The sequence below is a fragment of the Notamacropus eugenii genome, chromosome 2 (genome assembly GCF_028372415.1).
Source record: "Notamacropus eugenii isolate mMacEug1 chromosome 2, mMacEug1.pri_v2, whole genome shotgun sequence".
Taxonomy (NCBI): domain Eukaryota; kingdom Metazoa; phylum Chordata; class Mammalia; order Diprotodontia; family Macropodidae; genus Notamacropus; species Notamacropus eugenii.
Window position 1 is genome coordinate 253,621,728 of NC_092873.1, and position 21,998 is coordinate 253,643,725.

At 37.1% G+C, this 21,998-nt stretch overlaps 1 protein-coding gene across 3 annotated transcripts in view; it reads left to right on the top strand.

The window, feature by feature from the left end:
• Positions 1-21,998, top strand: part of LOC140527135 (proto-oncogene Mas) — an 83,297-nt gene that overhangs the window by 41,639 nt on the left and 19,660 nt on the right. The window contains exon 1 of one of the 3 annotated variants that reach the window (XM_072643844.1): positions 5,718-6,004. The exons of the other annotated variants lie outside the window; for them this stretch is intronic. The gene's annotated coding sequence lies outside the window, so the exon portion shown is untranslated. Of the gene's footprint in view, positions 1-5,717; positions 6,005-21,998 lie in introns of those variants that run through there. 3 annotated transcript variants of the gene reach the window in all.

Consider the following 21,998-nt stretch of genomic DNA (forward strand, 5'->3'; position numbering starts at 1 on the left):
ATCCTATGTCTCCCAAAGTCTGTCCAAGCTCATATTTCTTGCTTTCTTGACACTATCTAGCCACCTCATCCTCTGCTGACCCCTTCTTTTGCCTTCAATTTTTCCCAACATCAGGGTCTTTTCCAATGAGTCCTTCTTCTCATTATGTGGCCAACGTATTTATGCTTCAGCTTTGTCATTTGTCCTTCCAAAGAATAGTTTGAATTGATTTCTTTTGATCTCGTTGTCTGAGAGTCTCAAAATTCTTCTCCAGCCCCACAGTTCAAAAGCATTATTTCAGCAGTGCTCAGCTTTCCTTATAGTCCAACTCTTACAGCCATATATTGCCAGTAGAAAAACTGTGGCTTTGACCATTTGGACATTTGTTGGCAAGGTGATGTCTCTGCTTTTTAGTATGTTGTCCAGATTTCCCATAGCTTTCCTTCCAAGGAGAAAGAATCTTTTAATATCATGGCTGCAGTTACCATCTCCAGTGATTTTTGAGTCTAAGAATATAAAATCTGATCATACTTCTGTTTCTTCTCCCTCTATTTGCCAAGAATTGATGGGACAGGTTTTCAAGATCTTAGTCTTAAATTTTTAAGCTTCGAGACAGCTTTTACACTCTTATATTTCACTTCCATCAAGAGGCTTTTTAGTTCTTGTTTACTTTCTGCCATCAGAATGGTATTGTCTGCATATCTGAGATGGTTGATATTTCTCCCAGCAACCTGAATTCCAGCTTTTTTATTCATCTAGCCTAGCATTCCACATGATGTACTCAGCACACAAGTTAAATGTGGCAACAGTATACAGCCTTGTCATATTCCTTTTCCCATTGTAAACTAATCAGTTGTTCCATGTTTATTCTAACTGTTGTTTATTGTGCAGGTTCCTTAGGAGACAAGTAAGATCATCTGGTACTCCCCATCTCTTTGAGGACTTTCCACATTTTGTTGTGATCCACACAGTCAAAGATTTTACTGTAATCAGTGAAGCAGAAGTAGATGTTTTTTTCTGGAATCCTTTGCTTTTTCTATATTTTGAGTATTAGGATGTAAACTGGTCTTTTCTAATCCAGTGACCATTGTTGTGTTTTCCAAATTTTAAGTTCAGCACTTTAACAGCATCATCTGTTAGGATTTTAAATAACTCAGCTAGAATTCTGTCACCCCTACTGGCCTTATTGTGAGCAATGCTTCGTAAGGCATTGACTTCATTCTTCAGGAAGAATGGCTGTAGATCAGCAACCATACCACCTTGGTTACTAGTGACGTTAAGATCTTTTTTTTAAAATTTTATTTGTTTTCAGTGTTCTATGATCACTTCCATATAACTTAGATTTTTTTTCCCCTCCCTTCCCCTCCTTCCCATTTCCCTTCCCTCTTGGTCCCCCCTCCCTCCCTGAGGTGGCATACAATTTTATATAGGTTCTGCACATACATTCCTATTAAATACATTTTCACCTTAGTCATGTTGCATAGAAGAATTAAAATGAATGGGAGAAATCATAAAACAAATCAAAACGTAATACAAAAGAAAATGATCTGCTACATTCTGCAGTTGAATTCCATAGTTCTTTCTCTGGATGTGGAAGGCATTTTGCCTTAAGAGACCATTGGGAATTTTTTAAATCCTTGCATTGCAATGAAGTTCTAACTCTACCAGAAAAAATCCTCACACATTGTGGTTGTTGCTGTGTACAAAGTTCTCCTGGTTCTGCTCCTTTCACTAAGCATCAGTTCATATAAATCTTTCTAGGCCTCTTTGAAGTCTTCCTGTTCATCATTTCTTATAGCACAGTAGTATTGCATTACATTCATATACCACAGTTTATTCAGCTATTCCCCAGTTGATGGGTATCCCCTTGATTTCCAGTTTTTGGCCACCACAAAGAGAGCTGCTATAAATATTTTTGTACATGTGGGACCCTTTCCCATATTTATGATCTCTTGGGGATACAGTTCTAGAAGTGGTATTGCTGGGTCAAAGGGCATGCACATTTTTGTGGCCTTTTGGGCATAGTTCCAAATTGCTCTCCAGAATGGTTGGATCAACTCATAGCTCCACCAGCAATGAATTAGTGTTCCAACTCTCCCACATCTTCTCCAACATTTATCATCATCCTGTTTTGTCATATTAGCCAATCTGATAGGTGTGATGTGGTATCTCAGAATTGTTTTGATTTGCATCTCTCTAATCAATAGTGATTTAGGGCATTTTTTCATATGACTATAGATAGCTTTAATTTTTTCCTCTGAAAACTGCCTGTTCATATCCTCTGACCATTTATCAATTGGGGAATGACTTTTATTCTTGTATGTTTGACTCAGTTCTGTATATATTTTAGAAATGAAGCCTTTATCATAGACATTAGATGCAAAATTTCTTTCCCAGTTTTCTGCTTCTCTCCTAATCTTGTTTGCATTGGGTTTGTTTGTGCAAAAACTTTTCAATTTAATGTAATCAAAATTGTCCATTTTACTCTTCATAATGTTTTGTATCTCTTGTTTAGTCAAAAATTCTTCCCTTCTCCATAAATCTGATAAATACACTATTCCTTGCTCCACTAATTTGTTTATAGTATCAGTCTTTATACGTAGATCATGTACCCATTTGGACTTTATTCTTGCGTACGGTATCAGGCATTGGTCTGTGCCTAGTTTCCACCACATTATTATACAGTTTTACCAGCAATTTTTGTTGAATAGTGAGTTCTTATCCCAGAAGCTGGAGTCCTTTGGTTTATCAAACAGTAGATTGCTATATTCATTGACTTGACTATTCCACTGGTCTACCCTTCTGTTTCTTAGCCAGTACCAAGTGGTTTTGATGATTGCGGCTTTATAATACAATTTGAGATCTAGTAGGGCTAAGTGTTAAGATCTTTCTTGGATCTTTCTTCTGGATACTCTTGCCGCCTCTTTTTAATCTCTTTTATTTCTGTCAAGTCTCTACCACTTTTGTCTTTTATCATGCCCGTTTTTACATGAAATGTTCCCTTAATATCTCTAATTTTCTTGACGAGATCCCTTGTCTTTCCTATTCTATTGTTTTCTTCTACTTCCCTGAATTGCTCATTTAAGAAAACCTTCTCTTTTTTCTATTCTCTGGAATTCTGAATTCAGTTGGGCATATTTTGTCTCTCTTTTGCTTGTCTTCTTTCCTCAGCTACTTGTAAAACCTCATCAGACAGCCATTTTGCTTTCTTGCTCTTCTTTTGCTTTGTTTTTTTATTGCCACCTTCTGTCCAATATTGCAAACCCTCTCCATAATTCTTCAGACATCCTGTCTACAAGTTCTAATCCCTTAACTCTGTTATTCTTCATCTCCACTACATTTTCATAAGGGATGTTATTTAGGTCATACCTGTATGCAGTTTGATAGTTTTCATACTTTCTTCAATTTAAGTCTGAAATATGCAATAAAAAGCATGTGATCACAGTCAGCTCTGGGTCTGGTTGTAACTGACTGGGGAGCTTCTCCACCTTTGGTTGCAAAATATATAATCAGTTTGATTTCCATGTTGACCATTGGGTGATACCCATGTGTAGAATCAGTCACTTTTTGGGTTGTTGAAAACAAGTGTTTGCTGTGACCAGTGAGTTATCCTGATAACACTCTATTAGTCTCTTCCCTGTACTCTCATTTTGTACTGTGAGGCCAAACTATCTTGTCATTCTAATTATTTTCAGATTTTCCACTTTAGCATTCCAATCTCCTATGATGAATGTGACTTTTTTTTTGCATTACTTCTAGATGTTGTAGGTCTTCATAGAATTGAGTAACTTTGGCATTTTTGGCTTCAGTGATTGGAGTACAGACTTGTATTTCCATGATGTTGGTTTGCCTTGGATTTGAACAGATCATTCTGTCATTTTTGAGATTATACCCCAGTTCTGATTTTTTTCACCCTTCTATTGATTATGAGGGCTACCACATACTCACCCATTCTCATCCATTTAAGCTCACTGACACCTAAGATATCAATGTTTGAACCTTCCATCTCCTGTTTGACCACATCCAGCTTTCCTTGGTTCATAAATCTTATAATCTGGGTTCCTATGCAATATTGATCTTTGCAGCACTAGACTTTCCTTTCATCACCAAATACATTCATGACTGAGCTTTCTTTCAGCTTTGGCCCAGTTGGCCAGTTGCTTTTATTTCTGGAGCTACATGGTGCATGTGTGTGTGTGTGTGTGTGTGTGTGTGTGTACATACACACACATACACACAAAAGGGGACAAATCAGGGAAACATCTGTCATAGCAAAGGTCCAGTGCAGAATAGATCCTCCATACATATGCTTCTGGTTGAGGATATGCTGACTGCATCAAGCCTCAGAACATTGCAGAGCCTTCTAAATTGCACATAAGCATGCACACATATGCATACACATAGCACTCTTCCTTGTGCTGAGCAAAGAAAGAAATGGTCTAGGACTCAGATGAGAAGAATTATCTTTATTTTCTGAATGTGGGCTTGAAGTTTCTTAAGACAGGCAAAGGTGGTGCAGGGAAGGTGGCTGTCATGAATCTGGTATGTCCAGAAATAGTGAACGTCCCTGGTGTGTCAGCAGTGAATGGGACCAACTCAAGTTTATTCAAATTATTGGAAGACTACTGTAAGCAGTAAGCTGGAGCTCAAAACCTTCCATGCTGTCCTGTTTGGAGCACACGTAGGAATGTAAAGGGGTGGTGTGTGCTGTGTTTTACTCTCTTACTTTATGTGTATTCACATGAGTCTGTCTAGATATGTCTTGAAGGAGGCATCAGTAGGTAAATCTTTAGTCTTCTCTATCCACTCTTCTTCAAGGGAGATTGATTCTTGCCAAAGGAGAAACAAAAGATTGGTTGGTAGAGGCTGGATACCCTCTGTTCCCTTCAGAGAAAATTTATTAGTCTAGATGAGATAATTTTCCCACCAAATGCCATTTACACAATGAATGCACTTGGCAAATAACAAAAAACTCATTTGTTCAGGCTAATAGCAAACAGAAATCAGAGGTAGTATAAAGAAAAGACCATGCCAGGCAACACACAGAATGAATGAACTCTGCTACTGGGAGTGAGATAGTCGAGAGAAAAAGATGGAAAGACACACACACACACACAGAGAAATATTTAGAGATAGAGACACACAGAGACAAAGGGACAGAAGGGCACATAAAGACAGAGACAAAGACACCCAGAAACATACACATAGAGACAGAGATACACACAGGGACAGAGACACACAAGGAGACAGAGACACAGGCTGCTAGCCAAATGCAGCTGGTGTCAGTACCTCTTCAAATTCTTATGCTATCTTGATTATTTTTTAATAAAATTTGAAAGCCAGCTATCGTGGTGGATGATTAATGACAGCAGGGTAGAGAAAGACTTTTGCCATTAAGAAGAAAGAGATGCTTTTATTTATTCATTCATTTTTATTTATTTTATATTTATATTATTATTTATTAGTTGAGGTGTTTTCCCTTTTCCTAACTGAATGTGGACATTATTTCTTATTGGTGTGGTGGGGAAGCTGGCCCCTGAGTGCCCAAGGAAAGAAACAATATAAATTTTAACATCATGCCATACGTCAGTAAGAGAAATAAGAAAAGAGAAATAAAAATACGTTATGTATTTTTATCATTACATCCAGCACTATTATTACCCATACACCCCATCATAAGTGGGAGATCTTTATGACATATGCATATGTTCTAATTCTATCTTACATGTGATATAGGAAATTCTAATGTAAAGTGAGGGTTGGGACCAACTTTAATACTTAAGGTTCTGTGACTTCTTTTAGCCCAAGGTATTAGAACAGCAGCTGTTGAGGGTGTATTTGGTTTGACCCTGATCTTTCTGAAGCCTGTCTACTTGCACTGGAGCTGCAAGCTGCTGAGTCACTGAGGCACCAAAGCCTGGCCCCATCAGATCTCTCAAGGAAAGTGACGTGCATTATTATTCCCAAGACACATTAGTTACTAATTCACATGAACAGCCCTGTAACATTTGTGGGCATTTTATAGGTGAGATTCCATTTATACTTGCACCCTTATTCTAACAAATGTGTCTGTCTCTCTGTCTATCCATCTACCTATCTGTATGTGTATTTGTGTGAGCAGCTAGGTGACTCAGTTGGATAGAGTGCTGGGACTGAAGTCAGGAAGACCTGAGTTAAAATCCTGCCTCAGACATTTACTAGTTGTGTGACCCCGGGCAAGTAACTTAACCCTGTTTACCTCAGTTTCCTCATCTGGAAAAGGAGCTATAGTAGGAAAGAGCACACTATTCCTGTTTCTCTGCCAAGAAAATTCCCCTAAAAAGGGTTCATAAAGAGTTTTACATGACTGAAATGATTAAACAACAATATGTGTGTGTATACAAATATACACATACATAGATGTGTGTAAATATACACACATACATGTGTATGTATATATGTATGTATTCATGTATGTATATTTATACACACACACAAATGCTTTACAAATACTAAGCTTGATGTATGGATGGGCTATTCTCCCTTATTCTAAATCCCTTCTTTTATATGAGGACTCTAAGGCCCAGAGATGTCAAGTGACTTACCTGAGGTCACACAGATGGTAGTGCTAGACCTTACCCATATATACCTGTGTGGCATTAAGGCTAGATGCCTTTTCATTACACCATGACATGTCAATTGATTTTTAAAGACAGTTTCTATAAAACAGCTATGAACAGAAATATATGCAGACCCTTTACTGTTATTTCTTTTTCTCCTCCCACCCCTACAAATATTTAAGTTATTTTCTAGAATTCCTTTCGTTTCCCTAAAAAGGAGAGGTGCCTCAGTGAGAATTGGATATTGAGAGAAGAAAAGCTTCTCTAACATTGGTTCATTCTAGGCCTTATTTACTAGCCAGTAATATTATCATTGTTTCAGAGTATACCATCTTTGCCTTCAAAATTGGCTTGTCTTTCTTTCCTTCAGGAAGCCATTATTCTCCTTTTCCAATTAAAATTCTCCCTTTGCACCTAGCTATATGACATATATGATTGTTGGTATAAGCTTCCTGGAATTTTTTTATTAGCTAAAAAACAGCTTGATAAGAATACTGGTTTAGGAGTTTGGGGACCACTTGATGACCCTGAGCAAGCTACTACCTCTCTGGGCTTTGGTTTCCTCCACTATAAAATGAAAGGCTTGAACCAGATACCCTTTTAGGTCTTCCCTAACTCTGACATTCCATGATCATATTGGGCAGTTTTCATGTAGCAAAAATGTCCTCCAACATCTAGTGTGGAATAGGAGAAAGGCAGGGCCTCACCGCTCTGGGACATTGCCCTCTTTGCAGATGAGAACTCAGTCCTCAGCTAGACAACCCTTCTATTTTTATGTACTCAGTAACTTTTTCTGAAGTCCCATCAGTATAAAATTCTTGTATGTAGCCCGGGGGAAAACTGGACATTAGATCATATGCATCAAAAACTTTATTTCAAAGTTGAAATTTGATGAGGGAGGCAGGGAAAAGAAAGGATTTAGATAAAAATAACATCTCCTAGGCTGATGTTTTCCAGACTTCTCTACTCCATAGGACACTTCCACAAAAGGACCTGAGAGGAGAAAGGTCAGAGGTTTGTTCCAAAATAAGATGGAGGTTTGGGCTTAACTGTGGACGAAACCCCAGCATAATTGAACAGCAGAAAAGAACATTTGTCTTTTGCAGTCACCTCTCATTGCTTTTTTCTTTTTGAGCTTTTCCTATGCTCAAAAGTCAGTGGATTGCGTTTGAAGCATGTACTGTTATTAATCCCAATTTACAAATGGAAAAAAACTGCAAATCAGAATGGTTAAGTGACTTATCCAGGGACACACAACTACTAAGTCTCTAAAGCCATATTTAAACCTAACCGAGTCTTTTTGGTTCTTGGGGTGTGCTGGTAATTGTTTAACAACAGACATTCTGGGGGAAGGAGGCAATGTATGTAAGATACATTTTTTTTTTAAGTTTAATGTGAATTATTAGCACTTTCTTAAGTCTAGACAATCACGATGATATATCAAGCCCTGATTCATGGTGTTACCTATTTCCCAAGTTTAACTACTCATAATGAAAATTTATCAATCAGCTTGAGCCAGTACAATTGGTTCTAGCATACTGCTGATACACTACACTGTGCTTTTATGAACCTTAGTTATTTCATTTGTAAAAGAGGGGTGATAATACCTTTACCTACCTCATAAATTTGTTATGTAGTTCAAATGATATACCTTACAAATTATTATATAAAAGAAAATTATTATAGAAAGAGTAGGCAGTTAGTCATTTGGTCCAGAACACCCCTTAAGACTAATGTTGTTAATTCTTTGATAGACGGGATGGCTTTTGGGGAAGGAGAGGAAGGGATAAAAGGAAGAAACTTAGGCAATGTAAAAAAAGATATCAAGAAAAAGCTATTTTAAAAAGATAAAGTTGTGAAGAAGGTGCTTCTACCTTTATTTAGGATCTTCAGTGAATGAAGAAATCATAGAAACAATAGAGTTCATCAAAGAAAATGACAATGAAATAACATAGCCTAATTTTGAGGGTGCAGGAAAAGTAATCCTGAGGGGGAAATTTATATCTACAAACACTTTGGTCAGTGAAAAAGAGAAAGAACAGATCAATGAATTGGTCATGCAACCGATTAAAGTTTTACTTATTTAGGGCTAACTGTGTTCCAGGTGTTGTGATGTGATGAATGAAAGGTAAAGAATGGTCCCTGCTCTCAAAGAGCTCACATCCTAATATGAGATGATATGCAAACAATATACACAATATTATATACAGTGTAAAAGGGTGGTAATTTTGAAGCGAAGGCACTAGGGTAAGGAGGGCAAGAAAAGACCTTTTATAGAAGGTGATATTTGAGATAAGTCTTGAAGGAAATCAGGGAAGCTAGCAGGTGAAAGTGAAGAGGGGGAATGTCTTCATTGAGAAAGATGGAGAATATCCTAGGAGTCAGTAGGTAACAGAATTTTGATTGATAGGTGGAATGAGTCTTAAAGGAGGAGAGGTTATTGACTCATGGTAGTGGAGGGAAAGTCTGGAAGTGTCATTGGGGAGCCCCATGACCAGTGAATTACAGGGATATGAGTAAACATGCAACCACTACTGGAAAAGGGGGTCAGGGGGCCATGTCATCAGGAAGGAACTAGGTTGCAATGAGGGTCAAAAGATGAAAGGAGTGGGAAAGGAAAACATTTAAGATGAAGTTGTTAACTATGGAACAGGTATTCCAGAGAGTACAGAGAGTAGTGGATAGGTATGGAGTGAGACCTTTGAGCAGTTTGGTTGAGAGGATGGAAATAAAGGAGAAGGCTCAGGGGAACAGGATATAGGATTTGTATTATGGCACCTGGGAGTTAGGAACCACTAGAATGGGGAGAGTATTATCAGGTACAGTCTGCTAACCCCTGAGGGTAAGTACATGCTGATGATTATCTACGGTTAGGGAAACGCCCATTGTGGGAGGAAAGTCATTTAAATTTGCTTAAGGCCCTCCCTCAGTGGCCAGCTTCATGCCAGGTGATGGTATAGCGTTCTGTGAAGCAGATGAGAGCAGGAGACAGTATGACAGGAGTCAGGAGCTGGCAATTTGAGATAAGTCTGGTCAGGGAATAGCTTCCATCCCAAGCACTGGAGAAGACCCTGGAGTAAAGAGAAGCAGGCTGAAGGTCTGGATCAGTGCTGATCTCAATAGGAAGATAGAGAAAAAGAAATGCCATTCAAAATAACTATACAGTGTGTAAAATAATTGAGAGACTATTTGCTAAGACACATGAGAACTATGCAAACACAATCATAAAACACTATGGGAAATAAAGACTTACGTAAATAGCTAGAAGTATATTAATTGCTCTTGGATAGGCTGAACAAACATAATTAAAATGACAACAATAAAAAATAAAATAAAATGACAGCAGTACATAAATTAATTTACTTGTTAGTGCCATACCAATTAAACTACCAAAGAATTACTTTAGGGAGATAGAAAAACTAATAACAGAATTCATATAGAGGGAGGGAAATAAAAAAAAAAAACAAACTTAGTACTAGTTCTCATATTGTACATCCTCAAAATGCTTTGGCCCCGATTAACAAAGATAAACAAGCTCAGAAGGAAACAGACAAATAGGATAGCTTTGAAAGTAACATGTTGAATTGTGTGTGTGCGTATGTATGTATATATATGTGAGTATGTGTATGTATGTATATGTGTGTGTGTGTGTGTATCAAGCTATATGTAATAGAAAATAGTGGTTTTATAAAGAGCCCTTACTTTCTGTTCTCCTTTGCATAATACATATAGACTCAGACCTATCTTAGGTAGGGTTGGACATAATTTGTTCTTAATTTTGTTGGCTTATAATAGTTAACAAATACTATGTTGTTGAGGAATGGTCTTATAAGGAGAAGAGTGAAATGATGATGAGTCCAAAGGCTCCAGTGAATTATATTAGCCTAGTTAGGCAAAAGTGGCAAGCGTCAAGAATATTATGCAGAATAGAAACAAAGGAAAAGGTTCTTGTACAGTTAAAGTTTAAAACCAGAGTTGGAGCTCTTCCTAAAAAGGAGAGAACTAGATGCTTTGAGCAAGAGAAAGCTACTTGTCTTGCTAAGAATAATATAATAGAGCCACAGGAGCTATCAGGTAAAAGGTAATCCAGGCAAGAGTAGAGGAAGAAGAAAAAATTAGGAGTTGTTGATGACTCTCTACTTAGGAATAATGAAGCAACCATTTGTTATTCTGGTAACAGTAGAGAGATATGATAGGATCAATATCTACTGCCCCCTACTACACCCCAGGTTAGATTAGTTATTTCTCTAACAGCGAGGAAGGTGTTCCCAGGATATGATTGGAGTGAGAGTGGGAGGTGGGGAGAGGTTTTCAGGCTCAAGAAACATTGTTGGCGATGCAGCTTCTAGTGACATCAGGCCTTATTTTCATAGTTTGCTGTTCATAATTTGCATAAAAAGACCAGACCATGTGGAATTGGGGTTCAGACTTGATGATGGTTGTCCTAAGGTCCTGAAAGGTACTTGTTAGTCAGATGCATTTCCCTACAGAAGGGTCTAACCAAGCTGAGTACTATGTCCTTTTTGTCATTTCTGTGCAAAGACTAAGTCAACCTTCCCTTGCTGACCTATAAGTGAGTCATTACATTCTGATAATATAAAATGTTAAATTCCAATGAACTACCAAGAAATTAATCTGAGTCAGGCCCTGACATGAAGAATTCTGTTATCTTCCTGGGCCATGTATCTAAGACCTAAGAAAGAACCTCCCTAGATTTATTAAAATGGACTACATTGCCCACTTCTGAAGATTCACATAAGCACAAATGACACTTTTAGAAGGAACCTAAAAGAAATTACAAATAATAATAAAATCTTGGGCAAGAAACTTGATGATTGGGTGTAGTTTTCATTTGCCTGTTTTTTGTTCATTGAAAATATGGTTTATAGAAGAGAAAAATTAATTTGAGAAGTAAACAGCTAACTAACAAAATAGTGTCTGCAAAAAGGATTTAGATTTTTGAAGCACAGTTTAGTTTAGTGTTGATGTATTCCTAGCCATAGAGAGTACATCCAAAATAGATTGGTAAGAAAAATGGCCAAGTGTCATGCAAATCTAATCAAAAGGATTTTAAACTAAAAAGTAATGAGATAAAAAGCTTGATGGAGAATATTTAAATAAAGGAAGAAGAAGTTTGAAACAGAAGTGATTATGTCATATGAGTGTACTACTGACCATTTAAACAGAATAATTGAGGAGTTTGGGAAACAGGTCACAAGTCTGTCTCAGAGACGTGATGTAGTGATGGAGAGTTCAATTATCCAGAGCTCTTAGGAGCTCTCTATGCCAAAAATAGAGCAGCCAATAATTTCTTAACTTGACTTAGTGATAATTTCTTCCTCTAAAAAGTGAAGAAATCAAAAAGAGGAAGTTCTGTTCTAGAGACGATTTTAACTAACAGGGAAGAAGAACTGGTTGCTGGGATGGAAATGATGGAAAATTTGAGGGGGAAGTGACCACTCAGTCAGAGTTTATGATGAAAAAGAAGAAACCTGAACATAATCTGGCATGAGCCCTAGACTTTAGGGAAGCAGAATTCAAAGGGTTCAGACAAAAGATAGGCTTTCATAGTATCTGCAGTATATGGAGTAAGGTGCTTCAGGGGAACTCAAGAGGGATGGGAGATTCTGAAGAGTAAAATTCTACAGACAATTCGTTTTTTTAGATTATATATGTGAAATCATGTTAAAGATATTTCCACATTAGTCAAGTTGTGAAAAGAGAAACAGAAAAAAGGAAGAAACTAAAAAAACAAAGAAAGTGAAAATACTCTGCTTTGAACTGCATTCAGACTCCCTCCATAGTTCTTTCTCTGGATGTGGATAGCTTTCTCCATCATGCGTCTTTTGGAACTGTCTTGGATCACTGTATTGCTGAGAATAGCGGTCTATCATAGTTGATCATCACACAGTGTTGCTTTTGTTATGTACAATGTTCCCTTGGTTCTGTTCACTTTATTCAACATCAGTTCATATAAGTCTTTCTAGGTTTCTCCGAAGTCTGCCTGCTTATCATTTCTTATAGCAAAATAGCATTCTATTACATTCACATACCACAACTTATTCAGCCATTCCCCAATTGATGGACATTCCCTCAATTTCCTATTCTTTGTCACCACAAAAAGAGCTGCTACAAATATTTTTGTACATATAGGTCCTTTTCCCTTTTTTATGAACTCTCTGGAATATAGACCTAGTGGTATTGCTGGCTCAAGAGGTATGGACAGTTTAGTTGCCCTTTGGGCATAGTTCCGTAAAGACACAATTCCATCGAGGAATAAAAATCATGCTTGTCTAGAGACCAGTATGGATGCATTGGAATTGACCAACCAACTTACATTTTTAAAATAAATGTAGAAGAAAACAGAAGAAAGGATAGGCAACAGAAGATGAATATGAAAGAGTCTTGTAACAATGGTGTCTGAAATGCTAAAGTTCAGAATGAGCTAAAGCTGATGAGAGAAGCTGAGGGCAACAAAAAGGGCTATTGCTATACAATATCAAGAGAAAAAAGAATCAAAAAAAAGATTGGACCCTTGCTTGGGGGATTAGGATTATGAAAAATAACAACATTTTACACCCTTAAGCCAGAAATAACAGAACAAAATTACTAAAAGGGAGTTGATACCCAAGGACCTTGATGAATTCAAGTCCCTGGGCCCAATGACCTATGCCCTCTCATTGTGAAAGAAGTGGCAGATATTTTTGCTGAGCTCACTACTGATGTTTGAAAGACCACAGGAAATCAAAGAAGTAACAATGGGAGAAGGTCAAATGTTGTCCTAATTTTAAATAAAGGAAGAACAATCTTCAAACTATAGACTAACAAGCTCAGCTTCTGTTTCTGGGAAAATTTTTTATCATTTGCCAGAGATAGCTAGAAAACATCTTTAAAGGGAATTGTCATTACAAAGAACCAGCTGCAGACATGATGATGTTTTTAATGAATTCAACTAAAATTATGAGGCAAAATAGCACTTAGACATAAAACATATGCCACAGTAAAGCCAATTTGACAACTAATAATTTGAATCACAAAATATCAGACTGCTTTATATATGTCTATACCATCAGAAGTTCAAACAAGAAGTGAAATCTCCATTCCCACACAAATTTAGGGTGAATATATTTTCTGAACTCAAACTACAGTTCCTATAGTGCTTTTTGGACCTTGATGCAAATGCTAAAGGAATTTCTATATTTTAAACTCTATTTAACTATGCAATTAAGAAGCTTCCACCTCAACTTCAATTGAAAGTGATTAATTTATAATGTAGTGGCATGTCAAATGGACAAAAGGTGCAGTGGATAGAATACTGGGTTTGGAGTCAGAAAGACTCCTCCTCTTTCTTAGTTCAAATCTGGCTTCAAGCACTTAAAAACTGTATGACCTTAGGAAAGTCACTTAACCCGTTTTCCTCTGTTTCCTCATCTATAAAATGAGCTCAAGAAGGAAATAGCAAACCACTTCAGTATCTTTACCAAGAAAACCCCAAAAGGGGTTATAAAGAGTTGGATATGAGTTAAATGACTCAACAGCAACAGTGCCAAAAGGCAAATATCAAGATAAGAATCTAATAGAATTTTCTAAATGCCTTCCAAGCAATGAATACACTCAACTAAAATTATGTGCTCATGGATTGATATCCATATTTGGCAATACTCATTTTTGTGAAAAGACATTTTTAAGGATGAAAGATGTAAAATCTCATTACAGATCAGCATAAACAGATGAACATTTGCAATCATTTTTAATGATAGGGAACACTTTGAACATAATTGAATGAAATGTTATCCCCCCCAAAAGAATTCTGTTCTCATCAGTAGACCAGTTACAAAAAAAATTGTAATCAGTTATTAGTATTATATTTTGAATTTCATCAATAAAAGATTTGTGAAAATTTGTTTTCTCTCGTTATGTAGGAACCTATATGATATCCTTGATTTTGGTTCACAGAGTCTAAAATATTTACTGTCAGTCCATTTACATAAAAAATTTGCCCACCGTTGGACTTAGAACATTGAGGTGAATCTAATAAGATGAAATTCAACATGGATAAAAGTCTTGCACTTAAGTACAAAACTTTAACTTCACAAATACAAGATGAGGGAGATACAGTAGTTGTTCTGAAAAAATGCTTGGAGTCAATAGAATCCAAGTTTAACCATGAGTTAGAAGTGTGATGTTTTAGCCAATAAAAACAAATGAGATCTCTGTCTACGTTAAGAGGGGTCCTCAGACGTAAGCAAGTGATTATCCCTCTGTGCCTCATCTCAAGGACTGTGTTCAGTAATGATGGCACAGAGGATAGAAAGCTGGACCTGGGATCATGAAGACCTGAATTCAGATCCAGCCTCAGATACTTCACTGTGATCCTAGGCAAATCATTTAACCTCTCTACCTCAGTTTTCTCCTTTGTAATATAGGGATAGCAATAGCTCCTACCTCTCAGAGTGGTTATGAATATAAAATGAAATGGTGTTAGTAAAACACTTTGCAACACTTACAACATTAAATAAAGGTCCAGAGGAAAGCAGCTAGGGACAGTGAAGGGCCTTGGATCTACATTATATGAGATTTGCTTGAAGGAATTGCTTCTCCCCTGGAGAACGAACATGATAGCTGCTTCTTCCCTCCCCTCCCTTCCCCTCTCCTCTCTCCTCACCAGGTAAAGTGGGTACTAGAACTTATTTTGTCCCAACAGGCAGAACCAGAAGCAATGCCTGGAAAAAGAAAAAAAGGCTCATTTAGGTTTGATGTCAGGAAAATACTTCCTAACAGTGAGAGCTGTCCAAGAGTGAACTGACTTTCCTTGAGAGGTGGTGTGTTCTCTCTCCTTGGACCTCTTCAGGCAGATGAGTGCTTGTCTGCTGTGTTAAAGTGGGCATTCCTTTCACATATGGGTCAGACTAGTGGCCTCTGGGTTCCTTTCTAACTCTCAAATTCTGGGATTCTGCAAAAACCGTATGTGACTGAGAAGGGCTCTTAGAGCCTTTAAGGCCGATAGCAATTTGTCAACATTCTATTCTCAAGAGCTTATTCTTAGCCAGGTCTGCGTCAAATGAGGTTTGAAACCTCTTTTAGAGCTGAAATACTCGTGGCCTGCAATGTTCTATTCATCTAGACATCTGCTGCATCTTTCTCTCTCTTTTTCTCTGCCAAAAGAAGAGCAGCTAATAATTTCTTGATTTGCCTTAATGATAATTTCCTCTGCTAAAAGGCGGAGAAGCCAAGAAGGGGAAGTTCTATTCTGGTCTGATTCTCACCAGCAGAAAGTAACTGGTAGTCAGAGTAGAAATGATAGAAATCTTGTGGGGAAGTGACTGTTTTATCTTTAAAATTTTTTTTTTAATATTTTTTTTCTTTGTCAGCAGAAATCTGCCTTCTCATTCTACCCTCCCAGTCTACCTGCAACTGAGACCAAAGGAAAGACAAAACCCATTACAATACATGCAAGTCAATCAGAACAAATTTCACATAGTATTTTCTCATTCTACATTGAGTCCTTTCTTAGGATGTGGGTAGCATGTTTCATTATTAATCCTCTGGAATCTTAGTTGGTCATTACGCTGATAAGAGTTCCCTTCCACGTAGTTATCATTATATGAATTGTTCTCCTAATTCTGTTCATTTTACTATGTGTCAGTTTATATAGGTCTTCATGAATGTATTTCTGTACTCCATTGTATTTATAGTTGTATTTATATTCTTCTTTATTTGACCAGTTCAAATGAGACTGAGGTTCAAGCGTCAGCTGTTTTCCTCCATTCCTCTTCTTTATCTACTTGAGCACTCTGATTGCGTCACCGTGGGCCATGACACGTTGCAATTTCCCAAAGTTAGAAAATGCCATACCAAAAATTTTAGGTGGAACATTTGACCTTATTCTCCTTTTGTCTTCAAAGAGAAACTGAAAATGGAGAGGGGAGCAGTGTTTCTTACAGCACAACAGTAGTCCATCGCATTTATATAACATAACTTGTTCATCCATTCCCTAATTTATGGGTACCCCTCAGATGTTAAACATATCTAACCATTATTTCTAATTATTTCCTTGTTAAATATTTTTATAGTACATACATATTAAGTAAAAATTTTTTATAAAATCATAAATATATCCTAAAAAGTTTAAAACATGAAATCTTTGTTTCATTGCTGAATTTGAAATGCAGTGACTTTATACATTTCAAGCAATTCATTTTTACTGTGTCTTTACTTGTACATTTGTTCTCAGGTCACCTGTCACTTAAATATGAATAAGATGAATGGAGCAAAAGCAATGAATGCAAGCAGTGGGTATTTACCAGTAATGGTTTAGGCATTATTTGTTAGGCACTGGATTAAAAATCTAAAGTTAGGAACTGGATTAAAACTTGATTTTAAGAAGCACTTTTTAGCTATAATCATAAAAGTGTACAGGTTGAACTAGTGTATTTTGCAGATTGACATAGTGTGACATGTTATAGCTAGAGGATCTTTTTTTCTGCCTTTATGAGTATTCCAGTCCTGAAGTACCCATGATAATGACACCTGTGGCTAGAACCAATTGTCTCTTCCTCCTATTCCCCACCCCTTACCCCTTGCACAACAGGTGTTCAATAGGTAGGCAATTTTCTTTGTTTAGACATGGCTTTGTGAAAACACAATATACCTAAAGTACTATGCCATAGGTATTCTGGGAAGATGGAGAGTAGGTCAGAAATTTCCAGGCTCTCTAGATTTCCTTCAGAAAGAAAAAAGTCTTCCTTCCAGACAGAAAATCAAACACAAGAAATCTACTTCTCTATATTGGCCACTCATAATGGTAATTTAAGGTTAATGGTGGGTGAGGGCAAGAGTTAAAGATCTTCCTAGCCCAGCACTGGGCCTGAGAGTCATGCCCTGTTGTTCTGAAAAGTGTATAAATACTCTGAGGTGAGGTTTTACTTTGGAGCTTACTCATTGGAAGTGTCTGTTTGACCAGCTGCTAAGGTGCCTGCTGGCTTTGGAAACTCAGATGTTTATGTTTCTCTCTCTGGTAACTATGTATGTGTTGCTTATGGTCAGACAGTTGGAAGCCCTGTCTGTTGATCTCTATTTCTCTGTTTGTATTTTCTCTGAAGTTCAGGATACTGACTTTTTCCCCTGGACTAAGTGAATGATATAGGGGCTTGATTAAAGTAGATTGTTGATCCCTCAAAAGTTGCTTTCCTTTTAGAAAAGCAGATCAAAGAATCTGTGATAGCAAGCCCTCCTAGATGTATCAGAGTGCTTACTATTACACCATTTTATTTTTTCAAATGTTAACTGGCTTTATTCCCCTAATATTAAATGTAAAAACCACATGGTTTTTCATATGTAGAAATAGAAACATTTTTCTAGATGTTGTAACACAGAAATACAAATAGAAATAATATGAACCTTTCCTAAATTATAAACAAAAAATGATTTGAGAGATGGCAAGGATGACAGATGAGTTGCTGTGTAAATTCTAGAATGAGGCAAAAAGTTGGAAGATTGGTTAATTCTCCCTTTCTTTATTTCAAGAATATAGAAATTAAAATACAAGTAACATAAACCTGTCCTAAATCATAAAATTGGTTCAAGGGATAGCAAGGATGATAAATAGACTGCTGTGTAAATTCTAGAATGAAGCAGACAAAAGTTGGAAGGGTGGCTAATTTTCCCTTCCTTTTTCTGTTCCAATTTCATCTTCCTTGGTTATTTGATGTCCAGAGGGTCAAGTAGTTTCTCGGGAATTGCACTGATGTGCTGTCTTTGTATGATTCTTCTCAAGTATCAAGTCCAGAAATGACTTTACCAGAAACCATCTTCACAAGGGAACAAACTTTCTATGGAGAGTTCAGGCTTTTAGAAGAGAATAAAGCATCAGACTCAATTATATAGGATGCAGTAGTCATATCTTCTTTTTGCTAATTTAAAATACTTCTTAATAGACATATGATTGATCTAGTACTAATTAAAGAGTCTCCTTTAATTTTTCAAAAAAAAAATCTTTGCTACCTCCTTGTAAAGCATTAGGAATTAAGAACTTTCCCAATGGAGACAGCACACTGTTACAGATCACTTAGCTTGGCTTCCATTTTCTCTGTGTTTTCATGCCCATCTGCTATTTTTTCTCAGCATCTTCCATCTTTTGCTTAACATTTGATGTGACCTTCCAATATGACTTCTAGGCTCCTACATTGTTGTAAGCAACAGAGAAGATTCTTCTCTTCATTGAATAATTTATCTCCTTACATAGAGGCTTCATCTGGGCTTCCATGTCATCATATCTGTCATTCCACTTAGCCAGTTTGGCTTTCTACATGAACTTATTTTTATTCATGACTGAGTATTTTGTGCCCAGAATGAGTGGTGACTGACCAGAAGAGTGGTTACTCTTTGAGGCAAATCAACTAACCATTTCTGGATCCTTATAGTCATACTTTCATATAGCCTAGTGGTTTCCAAAGTAGGGGCATGACTCCAAGGAGTGTATGATCAACCATTCAGAATATGAAAAGATGTGGGTTGCATCTTACCCTTTCTGAGATAGCCAGTGATGAGGCTTGTCTTCATCACCATCACACTTACCTTTTTCTTATTGTGGCCCAGTAGTTCCCTATTTGACCTCCTCCCACCCCTATGCAAGCTTACAATCTTCTATTCTGAGTCCAACCTCTTAGGGCAGTTAAAACATAATTGCTACTCAGGTATCTATAGTAGCAGCACAGGTAACACTGGGAAAATTCTGCTTCCTTCCTTCCCCATCTAACAGGTATGCACAACAAATATGCATTCTCAAAAGAGTTTGGAGACCACTGATCTAACTCCCATAACTCCATTTTGTCCACAAGAACAACCTGAGTGACTTTATCAAATGCTGAAATGTATGTAAACATTATGAAATTTTGTCCCTGTTGTACCTGTCAAAAAAAAGAAATGGGGGTCAGGCAAATAGTTAAAGGGCTTCTATGTGAGAAAAGAAATAAATTTACTTTGTTTGTCCCCAGAGAGTAAAACCTAAAACAATGTGTGAAAGTTACAAAGACATTAATTTAGGCTTGATAGCAGGAAAAAAAATGGTCAATTAGAGAAAACCCAAAGTGGAATGGATTGCTTTGGGAACTAACTGGTTTCATGGAGGTCTTCAAGCAAAGGTGGATGACTGCTTGTCAGGCATTTTATATTAGGGTTCTCTTTCCTGCTACTGGCTAGACTAAATATCTTCTGAAGTCTTTTCCAATCTTCAAATTCTGAGATTCTGGGATCTTGGACACTGGAAGGCTTCAGACAGAACACAATGCTGGCCATGAAGTAGGAACTGGTATGTGGCACCCATTAGTGCTCTAAATTAACATTAAGATAAATGGACAGGACAAAGAATCATTGCCTCAAGGAGCCAGAGAAAGGTTGTTAGAATACAACCTGAGACAATTTATAATCACAGGTTCATAAGGCTATAAATTTAGTGTTAGAAGCAACCTTAGAAATCATCAAACTCAACTGCTTAATTTTACAGATATGGTAAACCAGCAATAAGTAGCAAATGCGAAATTTGAACCCAAGCCATTTGACTCTGAATCCATTGATATTTCTGTCATACCAAGATGTGACTAAATTAGTTATCATGAACCATGTGGCTACGTTCTGCTTAACACTGATTCTGAAGACAATCACCTTTCTGGGAAAGTGATTATACTGATTTGTAAGGTTCCTTCTACCTTTTAAATTCTGTTTTATTAACCTCTTAGTCTATAAACTTTTCCCTCATTAGTTCTTGTTCTCACAAGTATGAAAAACTACAGTCTCTATTGTTTTTATGAGTCAAACTCTGGGCTGTTTAACCTTTCTAGAACCAAGCATCCTGGGCCATCTCCAGTCATCCTGATGAATATCTGGTCACTGAATCCAGATGGCCCCAGAGCAGAAGTGAGGCTGGTGACCTTGAATAGCCCTCCCTCACTCAAAACAAAGTCAAGTGTAAGTCATGTCATCATTTCTCTGATGGCATGATCTTCTCAGGCAATGAAGGACGAACACAACAACAACAACACAACAAGAACCAAGCATGTTGAGAGAGTGCTACCCTTTAGCCAGCTAGACATCATCAGAATCCTTACATTTCTAAGCACTAGAGCTAAAACAGAACTCATCATTCCTTCCAGATGATAACAGCTTTCTGTGGTGTGAATAGAATATGTTTGTAGCCCTATAGCTACACCTCCATGGTGTGGAGACTGAGATTTTTGTCTCTGATAGAATGAAAGGAAAGTCCCATCTACAGTAATCCTTCTGGGCAATTGAGCTTCTTTATTGTGCATTGAGTAAGGGTTTTTGAAAGTTTAGGTCAATTCCAGATTTTTGAGGCCACCTGACATGATAGCTGGAGGAAAAAAGTCAAAATCAAGAGACCAAAAGATATTTCTCAAATGAACTTGCTAAGTTAATATGCAAACAGCATGCAGTCAGTCAACTAGTATTTAAATATTGGGGATACAAAGAAAAGCAAAAACAAAACCAAAAAACCCTGCATTCAGGGAGTTCACATTCCTTTTTAAATTTAATTTATTTGTTTTCCGTTTTCAATAATCACTTCCATAAGTTTTAAATTTTCTCTCACTCCCTTTCCCCTCCCTCCCTGAGACAGTATGCAATCTTATATTGGTTCTACACATACATTCTTATTAAACACATTTTCATATTAGTCATGTTGCTTAGAAGAATTAAAACGAATGGGAGCAACCATGAGAAAAACCAAAACAAAACATAACATGAGAAAATAGTCTGCTTCATTCTGCATTTCAGTTCCATAGTTTTTTCTCTGGATGTGGATAGCATTTTGCTTCAAGACCTTTGGGAATGTTTTAGGTCCTTACCTGGCTATGAAGGGCAATTAGAAAGAGTCCTCAAATCTGTGTATAATGTTCTCCTGGTTCTACCTATTTCACTCAGCACCAGTTCATATAAGATTCTCCAGGTTTTTCTGAAGTCTACCTTTTCGTCATTTCTTATAGCACAATAGTATTCCATTACATTCATATACCACAACTTGTTCAGCCATTCCTCAATAGATGGGTATCCCCTTGATTTCCAGTTCTTGGCCATCACAAACAGAGTTGCTGTAAATATTTTTGTACATGTGAGACCTTTTCCCATTTTTATGATCTGTTTGGGATATAGTCCTAGAAGTGATATTGCTGGGTCAAAGGGTATGCATTTTTATAACTCTTTGGGCGTCTCTCTGATGGAGAAGCTCACAGTCTAAGGTTAGCCAGATCCTATATGTTTACTCTAGTAAGAACCTGACATTCACACCAGACAAATATTGGTAAAGAAGTTCAGTGAGAAAGCACACTAAGTGACTTTATCCACCTGAGCACTGTACAGTAAGTTATCCAGAAGCCCATGGATGTTAAGTAGGGAGCAAAAACAAAT